Raw genomic sequence first — 19307 nt, forward strand, 5'->3', positions numbered from 1 at the left:
AATTTAATTAACAAATTAAACAAATTAATTAAAGCAGGAAAACGTCTCGGGAAACGCGCCGCCATGCGCAAGCTGCCTCTGTTTTCCTCCCTTTCCTCCTCTGGAGGTTGTCAAAACCTCAGGGCTACATCCTTGGACAGAGGGGATCATCACCGGCTAGATGAAATTTCCACCGGCAGTGTTGTATGGCCATCGGCACAAAGTTGAAGCTGTCGGCAGAGAAAATAGTGCCGGTCGGCACATTACACTGCCGGTCGGCAGAGTATTCCTGCAGAACCTGCAACTCACAGCAACAGAGGGCAAAACAAGGCATGGCAGCATATTTCAAGGCATGTATGCACCAACCATGTCTCTTATCATTGTAATGACTCAAAGGGACATGTGCCTCGGTTCTCGGACCACCAATCACGCATTTCCATGCATGATGGACCAAGGAACCAAGCATGCAACTTTGGTTTCAAATGCACGCAAACCAATCAAACAAATTAGGCCCAATTCCTATCACCAATTCAAGGAACAAGGCATGCATGCAAAATGCAATGCAACCTAGGCATACAAGCTAGGAATGCAACATGGCATGGCAATTAACTCATGTAAGCATACAAGCATGCATATGGCAATACAAATGAGTGCAAAGATGGACTTATACATGAATTAAGCAACTCTAAAATAGGCCTAAAACAGTGGCCAAAATGACCAAAACAAGAAGCCAAAACACATGCACACATACACATGATGGAAGGCCTACACTTGGGCACAATTTAAACAACCTTCAAGCACACTTGAAAGGGAGGAAACATGGACAATTAGCATGCAACATGAGCCCTAAAATCATGCTATAAAATGATGCCAAACCAAGCAACAAATCAAGCCAAGCATGCACCAAACATGGTCTAAATACTTGAGGCGAATCATGAAGCTTTGAAGCATGTTTTATCACAACAAACATGGCATGCATTGAGCAACTAAAAACAGATTTTTAGCATGTTAAAACAAGGCCAAAGGACTCCTTAGATGGCATCTAAGTGGCCCAAATTCAAAGGCATACACCATGGCCAAAACATGGAGCATTGCAACACATGCTTTCAAAGCATTAAAGAGGCATGCAAGGCAATCAAACAAGCATGGAAATGGGACTGAAATGACATGTAGAATGATCCCAAATCACCAAAACAATGCAAAGATGGCATGCTACACATGCACATACTCAAGGCCAACAAGCCCAAATACAAAAGAGCTATATAATGCATGCAAAGATCAACCCAAACGATTATGGACAGAGCTAAAACATGTCAAAATAAGCACATAAACTTCACAAATACAAGCCTAAAACATGCTCCAACAAAGGCTAACAACCTAGAACATGTTAAGGCACAAATAAGGCATTACATGGCAACTATGCTAAACATGCATGGAGTTCCAAAACCAACTTGAAATCATGTTATATCATGGATATATAAGCATGAAAAACAAATCAAATATGCTCAACACACACTCAAGCATAGGCTTCCTTAAGAGGCCAAAATGTGCCCTTTTCAAGGACAACAAGGAGAAGGGGTGGCCCTCTCCTTCTTGGGACTTCAAAGGATCATCTTCACCACTGAAATCCCTCAAGATTTCAGTGGTGAAGAGACCTCAACACCAAAATCCCGGAGCTAACACAAAATGGCTCAAAATGAGGCCTTTTGAGGCCTAAGGGTGGTCAACACCCCTCAAACAACAAAACACTCTTAATAAACAATAAAGAGGGCTTAAAAATAGAACTTTTTTATGTTATACAATAATCACAAAAACAGCTCTAAGACTAGTAGAAAATCAATGCAAAAAAGGAGGAAAAAAGGACTAGTTTCTCACCCTTGATGCCTTCTTCAACAATGGTGCTCCAATGGCCTCCTTGAGCTTGAATCCAAGACCAAAACTTCAAAACACACTCTTTAGAACCTCAGCTCCTAGAGGAAGGTGAAACACTAGGTGTTTGTGTGCAATAGTAAGGCACAAAACACCTAGTGAACAAAATGAGAGGAAAAGAGAGATAGGTTGTGTATGTCTAACCCTAACCCTAGAAAACCAGAGCTCTTCTCTGTATTTTCCTCTCTCAAAAATGTCTAAGCCTCTTTTTTTTGCCTTAGAGAGAGCTCCTCTCTATAAGCCTCTTGTAAAGCTTACAAGACAAGCTTTGCAAGAGGGAGATCCCTCCATACACGTGTATGGAGGGGAGCAAAAGTTATACAGCTGTCCAAAAATATCTGCAAAAGCAGATGAACAGCAATCGGCCGGCAAAAAATGCCATCTTGGCCAAACAAAGTGCCGACCGGCACAAAAAAGTGCTGACCGGCAACAAATAGTGCCGACCGGCAAACTACATTGCCGGTGGCAGCAAAAACCAGCCGGTGGCATCTAGCCACTGCCGGTGATGGGTGGGGATGGTCTACAAGCCCCACCCTGCCTTTCCAAGGCAAAACACAAGTGTTTGGTGCAAAACCAGACACTAAACGGTCGAGTTCGGGGATCCTGAGGCAAGGCGCGTGAGCCGAGACCTCCGGGAACTCCAAACGAACACAAACATGGAAGATCACCGTGTGTTCAAACAGTGACGTCCAAGTCTTGAGGACGGTCAAAAATGGGGTGTCTACAGTTGTTTACCCCCTCTTAGGCCTTGTTTGGCCTTGTTTTTGAGCCTTTTTTGTGAGCTTCGAGACCACCTTGTATTGGCCTTCCCACCACTAAAATCCAGAGGGATTTCAGTGGTGGGGATGGTGTTTTAAGGTCCTAAGAAGGGGAGGGTCATCCCCTCTCCTTGCTTCTTCAATACATGCCTTAATATGCCTCATATTTGAGCATATTTACTAAGTGTTTGTAGACCATATCTTAGCTTGTATTTTTGGTTATTTTGCTGTGGCATACCACTGTTTTTGCTTGTCTTGGTCACTCCATGCATGGTTAATGCACTTGTAGTATAAATCACACAATCTAGTCTTGTATGCCTCATGTTTGAGCATGTGTTTCTAGCTTGTTTTGGGGCCATCTCAGCAAGTTTTTGGTGTTATTTTAACATGCCCTAGATCTTTTTTGGGTTGGTTTGGTTGGCTCTTGCATGGTTAAATCACACACATTAGCTTTGTATGCTTCATGAAGTAGCATGTATTTCTAGCCTATTTTCTTTCCATTTCAGCATGTTTTTTGTGATGTTTTGCCATGTCATGACTCTATTTTGGTTAGCCTTTGCATGCTCCTTGCACTTGTAGTGCATTTTCATGAAATAGCCTAACATGCTTCATGCTTTGATATGTCTTTTTAGCATGCTTTTGGCTTGACTTAAAGTAGATTTTGTTAATGTTTTACCATGTTTAAGGTCTGATTTTGGTTGTCTTGGTTATGCATGACTTGCTTTGTATAGCTATAGTTCAATCTAGCTTGTTAGCTTTGTACACCAAGCCCACTAGCATGCTCTATTTGGCTTATTTGAATGATTTGGCATCACTTGTTATGTGATTTCAGCCCATGTTTCATGGCCATACATTCACATTTGTCACACATTCAATGCATTGGAGGGTTTCCCCCTTTATGCCTTAACATGAATCATTGCGTATGCCTTCATGCCATAGCTTGCGAGCTCTCATTTCAGTGTTTATTTGGGATTATTTTGCCATGATATAACTCTGATTTTTATTGCTTAAGTCATTCCATGCTTGGTCTTAATAGGTGTAGTGTAATCCGCCTTATTTGCCTTGTATGAATCATGCCTTATGCCCTTTATGCTAGCATGTTTTGGCTTACTTCCATGCATGTTTTAGACTCATTCTAACATGTACTAGGACTGTTTTGGGTCGCCTTAGTCACATGCTTCATGTTTTGTATACTTGTAGTACAAATGCTCTTGCTTGCCTCAAGCTTTGAGCACCATTGCATGCTTCATTTGTGTTGTGTACATGATTTGGCATCACTTAACATGACATTTTAGAGCTTATAGCATGCTTATGTTCCCACTTCATTCATGCTTTGAATGTCTTTAAGTGTTGTGCATTGTTGCCTTGTTATGACCTTGGCTTGCATGCCTAGGCCTTTGGGCCCTCATCTCAGCATGTTTAGGTCCTTGTTTTGACCTACTTGAGCTCTGTCCATGCTTAGTTCATGCATTTGTGCCATGTATTGCATGCCTCCTTTGTGTTGCTCTTTGCTAGCTATCATGCCTTAGGACCCTAGCATGCTTTACTTATGTTGTTTGAATGATTTGGCATCATTTCTTGCTTCATTTCAGTGCACTTAGTATTGTTACACTTCCACTTTTGTCATTCATCGAGCACTCTTGAGAGTTGTGCTCTTTGGCCTCTTTGATGGCCAATGCATTGTGCATGCATGCCTTGCTTTATGTGCCTTCATTTCATCACCAATGGCCACTGATTTGGGCATGACTGAGGTCTACCCCTGTTGGTTTAAGTCCATTGATTATGCCATGTATATTGCATTGAGTATGCCATATTATTTCATTGCATTGAGTATTCCATCTTACATTGCATTGTGCATGCCATGTTGCCCCATTGCATTGTGTATGCTAAGTTGCTTCTTTACATTGAGTTTGCATGTTCCTAACATTGCTAATTTGTCCTTGTAGCATTTCATTGTGCATGCATGCATTAGCATTGTTCGCATGCCATTAGCTTTGTTAAGTTAATCATGTCGCATTGCATTGAGTATGCCATGTAGTTTATTCACATTGTCTATGCCATGCTTGCTTGCATTGTGTTTGGAATAGATGTTAGTCCAAACACGGGAAACGAGGGATGTTTCATACTTAAAGTGATGAAACGTGCCTTAATTCCCGATCGCCGACGCTCTTGATCATACATGATAGAGTTCTAGGCCTTATGTGTTTACTTGTGCATTCATTTTCATATTAAATTGTGCAACTTTTGCCTCTCGGCCATCATGCATGAAAATGCACGATTGGTGGCCCGAGGGTCGAGAACCACACCCCCTTGAGTTCATAACATGATAGGGAGGGGTGGTTGTGCACACATATCTCGCAAATACATTGCCATGCCCTTTCTTGCTCTCTGTTACAGCAAATTGCAGTTCAGCAGCAACAACTGGTCGGCCAGCCAGAAAAAGTAGCTGGCCGACCACTTTTCTTGGTTTTCAACAACAAAAAGTGGTCGGCAGGTGTTTCTAGGGACCAAAAACGGTCGGCCACCTTCCCACTAGATTCCCAAGGTGGATTTTCATCTTTCTGGAGCTTGGTGCAAGTTTCTAAAAACAAATGAAAACAGAGGCAAATCGGGGCATCACATTGGATTTCTGAACGAAGCGACCGAGCATGCATGCATTCCTCTACCTCTGAGAACCTCCTGCTTTCATTGCTTTCCTTAGCTGCCATACTTAGATAGCTAGCTTTTGCTTTGGTTTGTACCCTTTAATTAGTTAATGCGTTAGCTATTCAATTCGTTTTGTAATAATTAGTTAACTAGGATTAGTTAATTAATTTGTTGTGTAATAATTAGTTTAATTAGCTTAGATTAGCTAGTTAGCTCCTTATTCGGTCCCTCCTTTGAGAGGGTGCATTGTTGTAATAAGCGTGCGTGCGTGTGATGCATGTCTTCCAATCCCCATTTCTTTCTCCCTTTTACTTAACCGCTTACGATGGTTAGTTTTAGGGTATATTTTATTTAGCATACCTTATGCTCGCATGCGTGCATCCATTCATCTGTATTGCATGCACCGGGCTCGGCACATCATACTAACTGCATTGTACTTTCAATACATTACTTGAATATATGTACCAAATTGCATCACACATGACATTCTTAGGATAGCCGAGTCTATCTTGATTGCATTTTTGGATGTGTTGCATTAGCTATTTTAACATGAACTAGGATCATACATTGATTTGTAACTAGTTCCTTGTTTTGGCTCAGAGTACACTGTGAGTGTTTACGCTTTAGCATACTGCATGTGTGTTAATGTTGCCATGAAAGCATGCTTGCCATGAGGCTATTTGCTTACGTGATTAGCTGCCTGAATGCCTGTGGGTGAAGGTTGGATTACTTGAATTGGGACAATTCATTGAAATCTGCATTTTAGCCTACTTACGAGTTGCAAACTTCAAACCGTATTCCAAACAAACGGATATACGATGCTTCGTTCCAAATTAGGCGATCTAGTCTATACTTATGTGTTGTGCGCATCACATAGTAATTCTAGCTAATTAACCGGAATAAGAGAACATGTGTTTTCAAAAACAAGATATCATGCTTAGTACAGGCCGATCTTTGATCGGGCGAGCGGGGGTGCTCATTAAATGACCTTCCCCAATCGTACCCAAGTTCCTGAGCCGAGGCAACTTTGGTGATGACGGACACGTGGCCTTAGGTACGAGTTAGGATTTCCTAAATTCCCCCAAAATAAAATATTTAGGTGGCTAATCTGTATCTGGCAAAGTAGTCCATGTTTGGCACTTCTTTACAAAAATCAGTTTTCCAAAACGATTTGTCGGATTTGGACTCTTTGGTGATTTATCAATCTCACATCGCACATTGTGAGATCAGATTAAGAACCGTGACATTTGAGTCTGAACTGTAGCAATGAAGCCCAAGGGCACGTCTACAACGGGTTATTTGGTTCAATTCATGATGATCAAATTTTGCCAGCAAGGAATTTGCCGTTTTCATGTAAGTGGCCATATGGTCGTTTTTGGCCGCGTACTCCCCCTTTAGTTGATTGATCACAAGTTTTGAATCACAAAATATAAGCAAACGCTGAGCACCCAGGAGATGTGCATTCCTCAAGCCGGTTAGCAGGGCTTCGTATTCGGCCTCATTGTTCAATGCTTCAAAGCCGAGTTTGACAGCCTGCTCAATTATTGCTCCGTCAGGAGCCATAATCATTACTCTGGCTCTGCTGCCGTGTTGGTTGGACGATCCATCACAGTACAAGTACCAAATGTCCCCAACATAAATTCTCTAGTTCGGCTTAGGTTGAATTTGACCAGACTTCAAGTCGGCAAGACCCCCAGTGAATTCGGCCACAAAGTCGGCAAGCACTTGCCCCTTGATTGAGGTTCTAGGCAGGAACTGTATATCGTACTGGCCGAGTTCAAGGGCCCACTTTGAAATGCACCCTGATGCTTCTGCACTGCGGAGTACTGCCCGGAGGGGGTAGTCCGTTAGTACCCTGATGGTATGCCCCTGAAAGTAATGCATCAGTTTTCTTGCTGCCATGATGAGGGCTAGGATGAGTTTTTCCAATGGAAGGTAACGTGTTTCGGCGTCAACCATTACCTTGCTCACATAATACACTGGCCGTTGCTCTCCAAGCTCTTCCTTTAACAGTATGGCACTGACGGCCCGGTCGGAGACTGCTAGATATAAAATGAGCGGGTCACCTGCCGAAGGTATTGTCAAGAGTGGAACTGATCGGAGGTAGGTCTTCAGACCGTTGAAAGCGGTTTCGCACTTAGAGGTCCATTCAAAAGCCTTACCCTGCCGTAGTGTATGAAAGAATTGTCGGCAGCGATCTGTGGAACGACTGATGAACCTGTTGAGTGCGACGGCCATATTCATCAACTTTTGAACCTCCTTCATCGATCGAGGGGAGTTGAGTTCCAAGATTGCTGTGATTTGGCTCGGGTTGGTTTCGATTCCTCGGTGGTTGACAATATAGCCAAGGAATATGCCGGATCCGATCCCAAATGCACACTTGGAAGCGTTCAGCTTCATTTTGTACTTTCGTAAAATGCCGAATGTCTCCTCCAGATCGGTTAGATGAGTTTGCTCTTCTTTGGACTTAGCCACCATATCGTCAATGTACACTTCCATAGTACGGCTGAGTTGCTCCTTGAACATGGCGGTGACTAGTCTTTGGTAAGTTGCCCCTGCATTCTTCAGCCCAAAGGGCATAACCTTATAGCAATAAGTTCCTCTTGGAGTGAGGAATGCAGTTTTGTCTTGGTCCTCTGGATGCATGGCAATTTGATGGTAGTCTCTGTAGGCATTGAGGAAGCTCATACGTTGATGACGCACCGTGGCATTTACAAGTTGGTCTATTCTGGGGAGAGGAAAACAATCCTTGGGACAAGCTTTATTTAAGTCCGTGAAATCCACACAAGCACGCCAAGTCCCATTTTTCTTCTTGACAACCACAGTGTTCGACAGCCATGTAGGGTAGGTAACTTCCCGGATTGCCCCGGCATCAAGCAACCGGTCAACTTCCTCAACAACAGTAGCAGTGTGTTCTGCGGCTGACTGTCGGCTTTTCTGAATAATCGGCTTGCATTTAGGGTCAACGTTTAAACGGTGCTGCGAAATAGACGGATCCACACCCAGCATCTCATATGGTGTCCACGCAAATACATCAAGGTTGTCGAGCAAGAAGGAAATTAGCTACTGCTTGTCGGTTTCATTTAGGGAGGTGTCGACCATAAAGAACCTGTCTGTATTCCCGTCAATTTCAACTCGATCCAGGACTTCCGTGGCCTTTTCACTTGGGAGTCGCCCAACATCGTCAAGGCTCTCTCGACCCGGTACCTCAATAGAATTCACTTCCAGCTCTTTTGGTGTCTTTGCAGCAAGGAGATAACATGTTTTTGCCAATTTCTAGGAACCATGGATTTGCTCAATGCCGCGTTTTGTCGGGAAGTGGAGCAGTTGATGATAGGTGCTTGGCACGGCCTGCATGGTATACAACCAAGTTCGCCCCATGATGAAATTATACGAGGAAAACAACATGACGACCAAGAATTCCACATCCACTGTTCGGGAGCTCGCTCGAACTAGTAGTGTGATTTTGCCCAACGGTACTAGGATTAACGTTGAAGCCGAATAATGGATAAGGAGCCGGAGACAGGTCTGACTCGGCGAACCTGAGTTTGATGAAGGTCTTGTAATACATAACCTCCGAAGTACTCCGCTAGTCTATGAGAACGCGTTCAATGGTGAATCGGTCTACGCGTAGTTTGAGGACCAATGGATCAATGTGAGGGAGTGTTACGTCGATCAAATCAGAATCGTCGAAGGTAATATTCGGAGCTTCATGGGGCTGTTTTGCTAGTGTGATTTGCTTTTGAGGGCCTGGATGCAACTGAATTGCATGCATGGTTGGGGCTGTTGGCAGGCTGTATATCATATGGATGACGCCGAACGAAGGTGAATCCTGCCGTAGGGCAACTGTTTTGGTTGAGTTGTTCTTTCGGACATGTTGCTGGAGCCGATCGTCTTGTACCAACTCCTCAAGGTGGTCTTTCAAAGCATAGCAACTGTCGGTATCATGACCGTGATCTTTGTGATATTCGCACTGCCTATCCCGTCTCCTCGTGTCGGGAGGTCCCACCATTTTTTATGGCCATTTGAAGAACGGAAGATGTTGAACCTTAGCCATAACGACACTGATCGGCTCCGATAACTCCGTGTATTTCTTGTTGGTGCGCCTCTCGCGCCTGCTATCCACTGAAGCTGCTCATTAGCTCGGTGTAGACACTGGTCATTTGATCGGCGTGAATCCCGTCTTCAATCTCGCTTAGCCCGATTCCGTGATTCAGGGCTCCTTAGTGGTACAGCATTTATCGGCTGCACGACTTTGGGCGGGGCCGACTTAGCGGCTTTATGCCCGTCTTTGACCCGGAGGGCATCGTCTTCTACTTTGCAGTATTCCTCAACTTGTTTCATCAACGCCTAGACTGTTTTTAGGGGATATCTGGTCAAAGAGCTGTGGAGGGCACTGTCTGGATGTAACCCTATCTTGAAGGCGGTAATGGCCATGGAGTCATTGCAGGTATCATCTAACAGATTAAAACATTCCTAACACCGCGTCGAATACGCACGAAAGGTTTCCCTGGTTGAATCTGCATTGCCCACAGAGAATCGACTTGCTTCGGCTGGACCTCATTAGTGATGAACCTTGCCCTGAAGGATTTTTGGAGTTGGTGGAAGCTCTTGATCGAAGCCGACACCAATTTATAATACCATCTGACAGCTAGTGGTCCCAAACTGCTCGAAAATATTCGATACATGAGGGCCTCGCCATTTACATGGAGCATCATGGCTTGCTTGTAATGACGGATGTGATTGGTGGGGTCTAATTTACCATCATACAAGGTGAATGACGGTGCTTTGAACTTTTTGGGTAGCACTGCCCTTGCAATCCGTCGTACAAAGGGGTTATGCTGATCCTCTTTATCTGAATCATTTTTTCTTCACTTCTTCTGTGTACGCGGACTTCCCTAAGAAGAACTGGAGATGTCAACTCGTCCCTTCTTTGTAGATTCTGGGGATGATGAGTAAGAGCCACTGCCACTATCATGTCTCCGAATTCGAGATCGTCAACCATCCCTTCTCAGAGGTCATCCTAGGTCTTGGTGCACAGCTTGTTCGGATTTTGCCACTTCCAAGGCCAAATCTTATCGAAGGCGCTCGTTCTCAGCCATTATGTTTTCCAACCTTAGTTCATTTTGCTTCACTTGCTCCATAATCGCTTGCATTGTCTCATGAGCTGATGTCGAGGGTGAATCGAAGTTCAGGACCCTTCTTGCGATAATATTCTCTGGCCTAAGCATGTTGCTTGGAGTGGTTTTGTCTTGTGGCGTAGGGTCGCCAGCGACTACCGGAGGATCTTCCGTCATGCCCGCTATAGATGTGCTTGAGTATTCCCACAGACGGCGCCAATTGTGGGGGATCGGTTCTGAAAATACTTATTTGATCCAATGGGGCACTCGAGATCCTCAGCTAGTAACCTGAAAAAGAATGAACACTCCGGTCGGGGGTGTCAGAATTAGCACTCTGACGGATAAGTCAGTATATACTCTCTCGATTGCTTGTATCGTAAGTTAAGCGTACTAGTTCTCACATACCTCTCGTTGGTTATTGTTCTTCTATTCATATACGCTCCCAGTCCTTAGGATGGGGCCCACTACTAATCTGTTGTGTGATTGCTCACTCGGCCCTTCTTTCGTCGTATTCCATCTTCTAATCGGCCCCTCGTTCAGCTGGCTTTGTGGCCGACTAATCTATTCGGTATCCAGAACGTACAAGATGGGGGCGTATAACATATACCGATTATCTAAATGTATATTCAGCCTATCCGTGTCCACTTTTATCCGGCTCCCACAAAGACGAAGAGGAAGACTCAAGATGCTCCAAATCCAAGGATTTTCAGATCAAAAGATAGCCCGTGAGATACTCTAGCTTTTTAACAAAAGGAGTAGGGTAGAAACCCTCTAGATCAAGTGTATTTGTAGAGTGAGAGAAAGTCGGACCTAGGGTTTGGAGTAAAAAGGAGATGAAAAAGTGATAAAGAGAACCGCTGCTGCGATCTGATATATGCGAGGCTCGCTCGAGCGAAGAAGTGGTCCCTCGAGTGACCAAACACAACAAACACCTTGCTCAAGCGTAAGAAGCCTCACTCGAGCGCACAATTCAAAGCTTCAGGTCTGCAACCTAGACGCACGCTCGAGCGCAAGAGTTCTCGCTTGAGCAAATGAACACAAAACATAGAGCTCGCTCGCTCGAGCGACAAAAGCCTCGCTCGAGCGAAGAATACCAACCTTCAGGTTTTTCAAAGACGCAGACGCATGGTCGAGCACAAGAGTCTCCCTCGAGTGAAGAGAGACACCACAGAAAGCTCACTCGAGCGCAAGAACCTTCGCTTGAGCACAAAAAGCCTCGCTCGAGCGAAGATGCCAAATTCTGGACAGCAACCATTTGTTCCAACACCCAACCAACCTGTTCCAAACTTATCCAACACATCTCACAACTCAAATACAAAGAATTAAAGGACGGAAAAGAGGCATAGACAACAACAACCACCCACGGGACCGAGTCTGGAACACATTATATGAGGGGGAAAAACCGGGATCGCTATAAAAAAAAAGGATATGGGATTCTTCAAACTATTCTAAAAGGATGTAGGATTTTTCAAATTATTCCAAAATGAGTACAAAAATTCCTTAGTAAGTTTTGAGCAAATGTATAATTTCAAATTGTGAGTGTTACATTTAGAAAAATTACATTAAGGAATTTTTTAATATTTTTGTGTGTTATATTAGAGTGTTACGTTTGGGATTACATTGAATTAAGTGTTACATTTTGAAAAAGTACACTAAGGAGTTTTTTTTGTATGTTACATTGGAGTGTTACGTTTGGAAAAAATACACTAATGAGTTTTTTTGGAGTGTTGCGTTATTACATTTGGAAAAAGTGCACCAAGGAGTTTTTTAGTGTTTTACATTGGATGTTACGTTAGTGTTACATTAGAATATTACGTTATTGGAGTGTTACATTTTTTTTTTTCGTAATGTGGGATTTGTTCTTGGAGGGAAAATCCAAAACCTTTATAATCCGAATTGTCCAAATATGTAATTTTACATTTAGAGAAACCCACTTTTATTCTTAAGAAATTAAATCCAAACATGTAAGTGACTACCCTTTTGTATAATTTTCATTTTAATGGGACCTTTAGGTTCATAAGAAAAAATGGAGAATTAAACAATTCACAAAATCACATTTTGGGATTTATTAGTGTTTCACCCTAACATTATTTGATTATAATTTGAAATACATTGTCACTTTAAATGATTAATCAAGAATAAAAAAAAAAACTTATAAATTTTTAAAATGTTATTTACTTTTCATATTAGTGCCCTTAAGAGTTTATAAATTAAGGGATTATAAATTTATTACCATATTAACCAAATAGTCAATAACTACATTTAATTTGAAATAACCAACAATTGATGTGTGTAATTTTGATTTTGTAAATTCAGATTTTAAAATAAAAAATGGTTTTTAGGACTTCTAACTCAATGACTTAACAATATATTGCAATTTTTTTTAATCTTTTTTTTATCAATCGATAAAAGAGTAAATAAAAGTATAAGAAATATTTACATTATCAAATAGATTATTAGCTCACAATCACTAAAAAGTCCACATAGCCTAAGACAACTAATATACCAAGCCCACCGATCTCCATAATAGGGAAGAAATATACAGCCACCACAAAGGATGTCAAATTTCTCTCCATAGAAATTAACCCAAAATCTCACATTACAAACAGTGTTACACAAATTATATACATATTCTTATTGCTTTCAATAAATAAATTCTTTTTTAAAAAAAATCATTGATGAAGTTTTCCAAAAAAATAAACTATAATGTTTGTAATAGTAGCAGGTATTGTCATGGCTTTAAGTTTATATTTATTAAATCATATAGTTTATGTATATTAAAATATGATATTGTACTCTGGAATTTCTTGCCAATGGAGAGGAAGATAACAGTGGTTTTCCCACCTCTCTGATCTCCTTCCACTTCCCTCTGATTCTCCTCTAGATTCGGTCTTTAACTCATATATGATATTTGTCTCATCAGTCTGGCCATCACCCTTTACCTTTTCTACCGTCAAGCCCAAAATTTTAAGATTTGGCTTAAGATCTTTTCACAGTTTGAAAGCCGACGCTGGATAACGCGTTTATTTTATGTTAGGCGACCATCTCAATTTCAATATTCTATCTTGACAAAAGGTTTGGATGAGTTTGGTGGCAACTTAGATCTTGTTTTGGTTTTCTTAATTTTTAATTTGTTGATGTAATAATCCTTTATTATAGTGACTCGGGTTAAGACCCGACCATTTTATATTCTTTGATTCGGGATCTAGTACTCATTGTTGTTTATACTCTTTGTTGTCTTGTTTTTAATTGGGTTTGATTGTTTGGAGTTGTCGATTGTGTTTTGAACAGGTTGAGAGTTAGTGTTTTAAAAGAATTTATGTCTATTTGTTGTTGAGTTCGCTCGAGCGATCATTTTTTCACTCGAGCGGTCTTTCGTTTCTTCTAAAATTTGTGTTGCAGGTCTCAATTTCTGGGAGTGGGATGTCCTTTGCTCAAGCGATCTTTTCTTTGCTCGAGTTGTCTTTTTGAGGTCTAAAATTCTTGAGGAGGGTCATTCTTCACTCGAGCAATGGTTAGCTCGCTTGAGCGATCTGCTCTGCAGGGTTATGGTTTTGGGAATTTGGTTTCTTCGCTCAAGCCGTGGCTTGGTCGCTTGAGTGGTGTTCTGTGTTTGATGCTCGAGCAGTGTTTTAGTTGCTTGAGTAGTCTGTGCATATATAGGTATGGGGAAAAGATTTTTTTTTTCACTTTTTGCTTTCCTCTCTCTCTTTCTCTCTCTAAAAATCTTTTGAGCCATTTTCTTCACTCTTTCTCTAGTTCTTATATAAATCAACCCATACACTTAAATCCTTGAATCTCATGACCTTGGTGATTTGAGACAAAAAGTAGAGCATGTAGAAGTGGTCGTTTTGATCTGAAAAAGTTCAAGATCCAATTTTAGGTTGTCATTTCTCTCTCTCTTTCTTCTTTGAGGTAGAGATTTCTTTAACTTCTTTGTATGATATTTAGTTTTGTTATATGCTCATTGAATAGTGTAGCATTGTAGGATATTTGAGTTTGATTTGGTTTTGATTTAAGTTGAAATGAATTATAAAAGAGGGGTTTTAGGATGAGTTGTTTTGAAAGGTTGTGATTATGGATGTGTTGATAAAAAAAAAGGGTTGAAATCTTGAAAATCTCTTCTTAAAATGAATTTTTGAAAGAAACAGATATTTTGTTGCAAATCTTTGGAAATCTTTGGTTTTGAATAAAGAGGTGAGTAATGGGGACATATTGGACCTTTGGTGAGTTGGAAAGTAGAATGAAACATGTATTGTTATTCTTATATTGAATTTTTGAAATTTCTATCTGTTGGTTATAATTTATTTCTTGTATAGAAATATTTGTTTTGGGCTATCGGTGGAGGATAACTTTGATTGTTGTAGAAATTGAATGAGGATTAGGTTAATTGAAACCAATTTCTCATACATCTTGCATTGAACATCATTTTATATTATTACATTGAAAATGTATTGTTTTGAGAAAAAAATGGTTAATACCTTGGTGAATCTGGTTAAGGGTTGTGGTTGTGATTATATTTATGTTGGCCTATGCGTCCTTGGTGAAAGTCCAAAACCCATGCGGTTAGATGCCGACCCTTCTAGTTAGTACGGGTAAAATGGCTTTGGTAGTGCTTGTATAGCCTACTGGCAAATATGTACCTAGAAATTTCCAATGTTATGTATCCACGGCCATGTTTTCTGAATTAAAAGTATCGCTTTATGAATTGATTTATAAACATGTCATTGCATTGGTTTGAAAGAGGAAAATGTAATGTTTTGGTAAATGACATTCATGTGCATTCAACATATGATATTGTCAAGTATCATACTGTATGTTAAATTAATCTCTACTGGGTTTTAGCTCATCCTATGTGGAAACCACCTTTCATGTGCTAATGGTATGCCTCCGCCAATGACTTAGCTTATGAGGATCTTGAAGCTGAAGGCTCATTTATTTATGTATTATAAATATCTTTTTTATAAGCCTTTGGCTTTTTACTTGTATTGGGCTTTACCCATTTTTGTTGTAACTAAGTATCATCTTGGAAATATGTAGCCCTCAGGACAAGAACTTCTCTTTTATTCTTTTGTTCTATGTGTATCCGTCAAATGCTATAGATTTATAGCTTAGGGTTAATGAATGTATTAATGCATGTGATATTATCTTTGTACTTTCATTAAAGGAATTAATGAAAGAAAGAATGTTTTGGTAATATTATCTTAAGGAATGATTGAATCTGATAAGCATCCATATATTTGTTGATGGATTATGAGTTTGTCTACTGTTATAATTTTGGGGCATTACAATTGGTATCAGAGCTTTTCGGGTTTGAATACTTTGGACTCGTGGGACGTGGTTATTACCACAATGGGTTTGTCTTTCTAGATAAGTAATAGACGTATGCCTGGTATGCTATGTGATAACATGTTTATGTGACTAAATGAGTATCAAATTTAGTTTATAAGATATTGATTATGTCTACGAATTCCTAGAAGTCCAATTAGAAGAGCACTTGATCACTACTAATTTCAACAAGAACTCTGGCAATGTCGTAGGTTGATCATTATCTAGAAAAGAAATTTTTTTGTGAATACATGATTCGGTGCTTACGTGGAATGAATTATTGTATTGTCCACTATATTAGGACATGTGTGAATTAGTTATGGCACATTGTGAATGTGCTAAATTTTGTGTTACCATTATTAGTATGTCAAGACGCGGACGTAGCAGTGGTAGGTGTGGTAGGCCTAGACAGTTGGAAGTGCCGATTCTGGATAAAATTTCAGCACAAGAGAAGGGGGTTGGTCAGAAAAACGTGGCCAAGCCAGTAGACCATATAATGATTCCGGTTTTGACTGGACCCATTTCTTGCTTTTGAATCCGAGAATCCATGTCCTTAATTATTGTTCATCTTTTTTTCATCTTATTACTAGTTGAGTTTGGGTATGTGGGAGTTGTGATTGCATTTGAAACAGGTTGGGAAGTTAGTTTTCAAAGAGTTGTATCCCAGATTTTTGCCTATTCACTTGAGCGGTCTTTTTGAGCTTGAGCAGTCCTTTACAGTCTGTTGAGTAGAAATATCTGTTTTGGGCTATCGGTGGAGGATAGTCTTGATTATTGTAGACATTGCATGAAGGTTAGGTTAAATTGAAACTAATTTCTCATACATTATGCATTGAGTATTATTTCATATTGAACATTGTAAATGTATTACTTTTGATAAAAATTGGTAAATACCTTGGTAAATCTAGTTAAGGGGTGTGGTTGTGGTTATGATGTTAGCCTATATGTCAGTGGTGAAAGTCTAGAAACCCATGTGGTTAGGTGTCAATCCTTTCGGTAAGTACAGGTAAAATGATTTTAGTAGTGCTTGTACAGCCTACTGGCAGATACGTACCTAGAGATTCCCAGTGTTTTGTATCCACTGCCCTATTTTCTGTTATAAAAGAATTATTTTCATGAAGGGATTTATAATCTGGCATTGCGTTGTTTTGAGATGGAAAATGAGAAATGTTTGACAAATGGCATGCATGTGTATTCACTTTATAACTTTGTTAAGATTCATATATTGTGTTGGAGTATCTCTATTGGGCTTTGGCTTACCCTATTAGAAAACAACTTTCAAGTGTTGATGATATGCCTTGGCTAAGAATGTAGCTTGGGAGGACTTGAAAAGGGCTTCATTTTGTTGACTTGTAATTAATTTTGTATAAGCCTTGGCTTTATTTGTATTGATTTAAACTCATTTTGTTGTACCCAAGCAACGATTTGGAAAGATGTAACCAATAAGGCATATAATTATTTGGTTTTACTTTTATTTTAAATCATATATCCATGTCATATGCTATAGATTCAGCATCTAGGATTTATGAATGTATATCGCATATGTCATTTTTTGTATTGATCAAAGTAATAAATGGAATGGAAGATATGATGTTGTTAATCAAGTGTAAGTAATGTTATGAGATGGATTATTGTTAATTACTTCGGGACGTCACAACTTGGTATCAGAGCTACCGGATTTGAATACTTTGGGATCGTGTGATGTGATTTTTACTACAATGGGTTATCTTGCTAGATGATATTAGAAATAGACCTGATATGCTATGTGATTATAGCGATTCCGGCTTTTGACCCGACCTTTGTTGTATTCTGGACACGAGTCTTGTGGTTTAATATTGTGTTATATGTCTTTTCCTCCTTTCTCCTCTCTGAATTTGAGTTTTGGAATGCCTTGGACGTGTTTGAAACAGGTTGGTTGCTTGTTGGTCTAGAATGTTGTTGCCAAGAATTTTGGTCTTCCGCTCGAGCAGACCTTTTTGCGCTCGAGCGAGGTTTGCAAACACTCAGTACTTTGTACGTTAGCAAACTACTGGAGGAGTGTTTTCCATGCTCGAGCGTCCCTTCTTGTGCTCGAGCGGTTTGCCTGTTGTCTGCAAAAATACTGAAGGTGTGCATTTTACGCTTGAGCGAGGATTTTTGCACTCGAGCAGAACAAAACCTTATATCTGACGCTCGAGCATCGACTTCTCCGCTCGAGCGGACTGTGCGTATATCAAATCGCGAAAGGGACGTTTTATATCACTTTTTCATTTCTCTCTCTATCCAAAACTTTCCAAAAACCTAGATTTGGAACTTCTCACTCTAGAATACTCTTTCTCTCTACATTTTGACCTTGATCTAGTGGTTTCCTTACCCTCGTGCATTTGTTAAAAGGTTGGAGCATCTCAAGATCTTCATTTTTATCCGATTGGAAGTTGGTTTTGGTGTTGCTAGAGTTTCAATCTTGTGTTACGTGGTCTTCTCTTCTTGAGGTAGGGATATTCTACACTTTGTTATGATCTTTAACCTAGTTAATTGTTGTTATGGATAAATGGTGAGATTTGGGGTGTTTTGGAAGAAACATAGGGTTTGGGTTCAAGTCTAAAAAGAGGGGTTTCTATGTGATATTATATAATTGATCATAGGGTTTGGTTTTGAAGTTATCTTGTATTAAAATAGTTGATTTTAACCTTTGGATCAATATTGGAAGAATAAGAAGTTTTGCCCCAATATATCTTGAATAATTGTTTTGTATAAATAATGAAATTGGTGTGGAAAATGTGAAATTGAGAGGATGTATGTATGAATGGTGTAGTTGGATTTATTAAATCACTCACCTATGGAAATTTGAGGAATTATATGTTTTAAAGATTGTACATCTGTTTAGAAATATTTGTCTTGGGCTATAGATGGAGGATAGCTATGATTGTTGTAGAAATTGCATGAGGATTAAGTAAATTGAAACTAATCATTTAAATTGAGTCATTGAATATGATGATGCTTTTAGATACATTGTATATGTATGACGTTTTAAGAGGAAAAAGGGGATGTACTCCATGTTTTGGGAGGAGATAGGGGATGGACTCCATTGAAAATTAAGTTGGTTGGAGTGTCTAGGGTGAAAGTCTCGAAATCTTATGTATACATGGGTGCCGGTGCCGCGGATGAAATTGCCATAAAATGGCAAGGTCGAAGTGCTTGTGTGATAGTTATGTTGATCAAGAACCATTGAGCTGTAGTCTCGATTGGGTTATTAGGAGAATTATAAATTTGGCATATGACTTGAAATGAAATGAATTAACTTGGAATGAATAATGGAAATGGGGTTAGATATGACTATCTATGTTGAACGGTCATGGGAAAAATGTAAGTTAGTCATAAATATTGGATGTTTATCTGACACTTATATCTTAGTTGAACCTCATATATTGTGTTAGACTGTTTCTACTGGGTTTTGGCTCACCCTACGTGGGAAACCACTTTCAGGTACCGGTGACATGACTCCACCAAGGACGTAGCTTGAGAGGATCTAGAGGCCGGAGGCTCTATTTTGTTATGTAAATGTTTA

This window comes from Camellia sinensis, unplaced genomic scaffold (assembly GCF_055761805.1).
Source record: "Camellia sinensis isolate YWXY unplaced genomic scaffold, ASM5576180v1 Unanchor1, whole genome shotgun sequence".
NCBI classification, from domain to species: domain Eukaryota; kingdom Viridiplantae; phylum Streptophyta; class Magnoliopsida; order Ericales; family Theaceae; genus Camellia; species Camellia sinensis.